The 6,209-nt window shown below is 35.0% G+C and overlaps 2 long non-coding RNA genes across 2 annotated transcripts; both read right to left on the reverse strand.

Annotated features, from left to right (window-relative positions):
* Positions 257–751, reverse strand: LOC107608480. Its single transcript, XR_002350470.1, has 2 exons — positions 680–751; positions 257–529 (listed from the first exon to the last, which is right to left on the reverse strand). It is a non-coding gene; the product is annotated as an uncharacterized LOC107608480 (long non-coding RNA).
* On the reverse strand, positions 801–2,487 carry LOC110264376. Its single transcript, XR_002350471.1, has 2 exons — positions 1,811–2,487; positions 801–1,664 (listed from the first exon to the last, which is right to left on the reverse strand). It is a non-coding gene; the product is annotated as an uncharacterized LOC110264376 (long non-coding RNA).

Consider the following 6,209-nt stretch of genomic DNA (forward strand, 5'->3'; position numbering starts at 1 on the left):
ACGGCGATGTAGGCAATGTGGGGTTGAGGGACACAGTCGTAGTAGATGCCGTCAGTCAGTTGGTACAAGTGCCGAAAATAATACTCAGTAGAATTATATATTATGCTATTTGAAACATTGTAACTTATATCAATCTACTCTATGACATATGCGACTTTAGAATTATATATTATGCTATTTGAAACATTGTAACTTATATCAATCTACTCTATGACATATGTGACCTTAGAATTATATATTATGCTATTTGTCCAAAAAAATTAACGACATTTGAAACATTATAACTTGATACATAGTAAGTGATACATAGAACAGTTAATTGATACATAGAAAAGTTAACTGATACATAGAAAATGTTAACTACACAACATTCACTTTCTCATTGTCCACTTTACATCTTTCACAATATTCTTGTATTTCTTGGCGGCCTTTTTGAACACAGATGGAGTGAATCGATTAGCGCTACGACGAGGCAGATCAACCCTGAGATTGTACCCTTTGCCTGTCTCATCTGGAGTGCGTACCTCACCTGTATACAATTTAATTAGACAGACCACCCTAACATGAATATAATTACATCAACTGAGCAAACAGGTATATAATATAATCAAACCAACAAAGATACCACATATGAATATAATATAATGAATTGACCAAACAAGTAAAGCAATAATAGGACCTGCATCATCACCATCATCAGGTGCATCATTACGGGATTCTTCATCCTTGTCCATGTCCTCATCTTCATCCTCCTCGTCATCCTCGTCATCTGGTTCATCTACTAGATACTCACCAGTCTCTTGCTCAAGTGTCTTGGCATTTTCTTCAATTAGACTCATTGAAACACGGTTAGGGTTTTGACTATTAAGAACTTCTCGACCACCGTCACTCCTACTAGAGTCACCAGATACCAACCCTCCAAAAGCACTCAAGGAAGTGCGGCATGGATGCCTCGCGTCCAAGGAATACGTACCTGCCATGATGTCAGGCTGATGGCCATATTGTGATTGGCCTGCATCTGTAGCCATGAACCCAAGCAACTGGCTCAAAGAACCTCCATCTGCTGAGTCAAACTGTGGCACACTCTAATACTGCTGATGTATTGGGTATGATGAGGTAAATTGTGTTTGAGGTAGATATTGGCTTGAGGACTGAGGTTGTTCTTGTGGAGGTGGAGGTGGAGGTGATTGTGGCTCATGCTCTTCATTCTCCTCATTCTCTTGAACCACATCATCCATAACCTGATCACCCTAATCATTCTCTTGAACCACAAGATCCGACAAGTTCAAGTGGTTGCCATATTTTGTACGGCACCAGTACATGTAAATATCTAAGGGATGATGAGAACCATCGAGCTCAGTAAGAACGTAATTATACCTGTTTATCCACTGCATCACCCAAAATGCATGACTCGTGGCCGTGGCCCAGTTAAGATTCTTAGGACCAGTCAGGACTTCTCCGTGTGCCTTGTCTAGATTCCGTTCCTGATGAGGAACTCCCTGAACAAAACCGAACTGTCGCCTATACCGATCGGTTGCATGTCACTCAATGCATTCAAAAGACACCAACGACACCGTAGCACTCTACACAACCAAGTGCATGTAGATGTCTGCAGGAATTATGTCCGGATCCACGCGATCCACAGCATAAGCAACCCACACAAACTGGAAAAAAATAAACAAGACTGATGATTACAATCTGAATAACAATAACACTAAACCCAAACCAAATACTTCTTCTTTGATGAAGATACACCTGGCCTTCCTGAAGATCATCTAAGGCCTTCCTAAAGTGAGCAAGTGTAAGATACCTAAAGCGTCGGTCTCCACGCTCCCAGTTACGCCACCTAATATGACTTATTTCATTAACACAACTGGATTCTAAATATGAAGATACAGAGTAAATGTAAGATAATGTTACCTGTTTGCAAGCGAAAAACTATAGGGTTCCCTAGGAACTGGCGCTAGATATGGCAGGCGAATCCAAGCCCAAACGAGCAGAAATGTTAATGGACCATCGATCTCCTTACAGTCAAAACGAGATGCCCTACATAACGCCCTGTACAGGTGTGCTAGGCATGCCGATCCCCAACTGTACTGTCCAATACTGCCAAAATCACAAAGTAAAGGAAGAAACTTCTAGTGCACAGATGCCCTAGACTTGTCTCCAAACAAGATCGTACCGATCAACAACATAATGTGGCACTTCACGTACCTCTGCATACTATTTTCATCAGTCAACTGTAACCGTTCTTTTAGATTCCGAAGCCATGTTAGTTTTATGCCGCTTCCTCTACAGTCTGACTTTCTCGGTGCAACTCCAAATTAGTGCAAACACTCTGCCTCTAAGGCTTCAAAACTACTCATAGTCATCCCTGTGACTAGAAGACCCTCCGTTGGAAGACCAAGAATTATAGCCACATCTTCCAATGTGACAACACATTCACCAACCGGAAGGTGAAAGGTATGTGTGTCTGGATGCCATCTTTCGACTAGAGCATTTACGAGTGCTTTTTGACATTGGACAATTCCAATCTGAGATGCATGATAAAAACCAGTAAATCGTAAATGCTTCTCCACCCTATCATCGTACTGATCCGGAGGGACAGGGTGATCACACGTCAACATCCGTGAACTCTACAAAAACATAAATTATTAATCAAATTATTAACAATTACTAATTTACTACTAAAATATAATAATTTTCATATAGATATCACGATCTAATGATCCGTATAAATAGCTTGTTATCACATCCATTAGATGCGTATGTAGTTTATGGTATGCGGATAAACTGATCAAATAACGCAATGTTATTGCATCCACTATAGGAGAATATATTTTTTCATGATCTATACCGGGCCTTTGTGAAAAACTTTGTGCCACAAGTCGAGCTTTGTAGCATACAACTTCATTTTTCTCATTTTTTTTCTCATAAATACCCATCTGTCTCCAACAGGTTTTACATTTTCTAGTTCACATTGCCCTGATTGAGGATCTAAATGCATCAAGGATGATGCATTTCAATTCAGTTCCTTTCAAGAAGCTTATTCTCTCTCCCCTAATATTGAAAATTTTGATTCATCAAAATGACAATATGCAAATCGGGATTTAAATACATCTCCAGTTTGTATCTCAAGACATCTCACTATAGAGGGAGAATTATATCCAACATATATCCCCACTTTTCTTTGGGATCCCATTTTAGTGCGAGAAGGTAGTACAATAGGAACATATATATCGCACACCGAAATATTCTTAAATGGGAAATATTTGGCTGTTGGCCAAAAGCTAATTGCAGAGGAGAAAACTGATGATAACTTGTTGGCCTCAATCGAATAAGTATTGTAACATGTAAAATAGCATGCCCCCAGGCCGACGTTGGGAGATTTGATTGGAGGCGTTTAATAAGTGATTCAGCTAACCCATTTTATGTGTGAACATGAGCTACTGCATGTTCAACGCTTATTCCGTTAGCCATATAATAAGCATCAAAGGCTTGGAAAGTAAATTCACCAGCATTATTAAAATGAATTGCTTTGATTGGATTTTCTGAAAACTGTGCTTTTAATCGAATAATTTGAGCAAGTAATCTCGCAAACACCATGTTGCGGAGACAATAAGCACACATGTGACCATCTTGAAGATGTGTCTATTAGTACCATAAAATATTTAAAAGATCCACATGGCGGATGAATAGGTCCACATATATCGCCTTGAATCCTTTCTAAGAATTCAGGGGACTCAAATCCAATCTTTACCGGTGATGGCCTTAAAATTAACTTTCTTTGAGAACACGCAACACAACAAAATTCACTAGATTTAATAATCTTCTGGTTCTTTAGTGAATGTCCATGAGAGTTTTCAATAATTCTCCGCATTATGGTTGTTCCCGGATGACCCAATCAATCATGCCAAATTATAAATTCATTTGGGCTGGTAAACTTCGGGTTTACAATAGCACGTGATTCAATTGCACTAATTTTAGTATAATATAACCCAGATGAAAGTGAGGGTAACTTTTCTAATATAACTTTTTTATTTGAATCATGAGTTATGATACATAAGTACTCATGATTTTCCTCATTCATTGTTTCAATATGATATCCATTTCGGCGAATATCTTTAAAACTCAACAAATTCTTTACAAACTTAGTAGACAATAGTGCATTATTTATTATGAATTTTGTTCCTCCGAAAAATAAAATTATAGCTCTTCCAAAACCTTCTATCACATTACTTGAGCCAATAATAGTATTAACATATTCTTCTTTTGGCACAAGATGAGTAAAATATATATTACTTTTGAGAATGGTATGCGAACTTGCACTATCTGCAAGGCAAACATCTTTACTATATGTCATTGCCATTTTTTTCAAAGACAAATAATAATAATAAAATGAGTAAAAGTATATATGCAGTAAAATTAATTTCTTGATTGAAATCATTTTTCTAAGAAATACTGTACATAGTATCATATACTAAAAATTTTATTATTATTATTTTAGAACTTGACATATTTAGTAATTTTAAAATTCATAAACATAAATATTTTATTGAACATTATTTATATACATCACACTTGGAATTCAAATATATAGAAATTAAAATAAAACTTAACAAAAAGTTTCTTATATAATTTATTTACATGAATACTTAACAAACCTACATATTTAACTTTTTCATCATTGATCAAATGGCCAATATTTCCTTCAGGATCCTCAAAGAAATCAGATACTTCATAATGAGTGGTGTAATTTTCATGAACATCCTTTGAAACAAAATTTGTCTCCTTTCCTTTGTCTTCTTTTTTCAAAGATGCTTGATAAAGATCGACTATGTGCTTTGGGGTACGACAGGTACGCGACCAATGACTCTTTTCCACTATAACGGAAACATTTATCTTCTGTTGATTTATTTTACCCATTGTTTCTTTCTTTATCCTACTTCTAGTGAGATACTTTCTTGTGAACATAATTTTTCTTCCCTCTATAATTTTTCTTGTTACCAAAACCTTGTCATTTACCTCTTCTAGGGTAATGATTTACCGCATTTGCTTTAAGAAATAGGGCGGCCCCAACTGAGCGCACTTCATGATTTTTTAAAAGTAACTCATTGTTGCGTTCAGCAACAAAAAAACAAGAAATTAGCTCAAAATATTTTTTAAATTCTTTTTCTCGATACTGCCACCGCAGGAGCACATTCGAGACTTGAAAGATCGAGAAAGTTTTCTCTAACATGTCATTATCAGTTATCTTTTCCCCACATAATTTCATTCGTGAGGTAATTCAGAACATTGCTGAATTGTATTCATTTATGGATTTAAAATCATGTAGACGTAAGTGCATCCACTCATATCGGGCTTAAGGAAGTATCACTGTCTTTTGATGATTATACATTTTTTCAAGATTTTTTCACAGATCTACATAATCTTTAGTGTGAGATATTCATTTTTTAATCATTCGTCAAGATGACGACGAAGGAAGATCATGGCTTTGGCTTTATCCTTCTGGGATGCATTATTTTCAGCCTTAATAATATCTCCAAGATCCATTGAATCAAGATGAATTTCAGTATCTAGTATCCATAATAAGTAGTTGTTTTCAAATATATCAAGAGCATTAAATTCAAGATGAGAGAGTTTCGACATAATGAAAATTTATTAACTGAGTCTTCCTAAAATTTGATTAGAGTCTCGTGCTGATAACGTGTTGTGAAATAAATAAATAAATAAATAAAGAAGAAGAAATAAATATAAAATAAAGAAATATAAATAGAAGACTCTAGTATTAATATTCACCAATATTAATATTTCAATATAATAGAGATGATTCATATATGTATTTACTAATATTATATGTTGTTGTGTACATATATATAAAGAGGGAAAAAGAGGAGTATTCAGAATAGTTGCAACATAAAGAAAGAGAGAAAATTATTTTTATTGTTGTGTGTGTTATTCTTCATATCAGACTTCTCTGTTTATAGGCGTACAAAAGTTAAAATTTTAAATTTAATTAACTTAAATCTTGCTTTGATAATTTGAACTTTTCACTTAAAAAAGTTAGCCGCCCAAATATTAATGGACATCCACCTCATACATTCTTATCACAACAGTTTAAAGAAATAAGATGTCTATACTAAAAATAAATAAATACATTTGTTAACAAATGTGTTAAACATATCTAACTTATCAAAATATTTTTTTAA

Source organism: Arachis ipaensis, chromosome B07 (assembly GCF_000816755.2).
Source record: "Arachis ipaensis cultivar K30076 chromosome B07, Araip1.1, whole genome shotgun sequence".
In the NCBI taxonomy this organism is placed as follows: domain Eukaryota; kingdom Viridiplantae; phylum Streptophyta; class Magnoliopsida; order Fabales; family Fabaceae; genus Arachis; species Arachis ipaensis.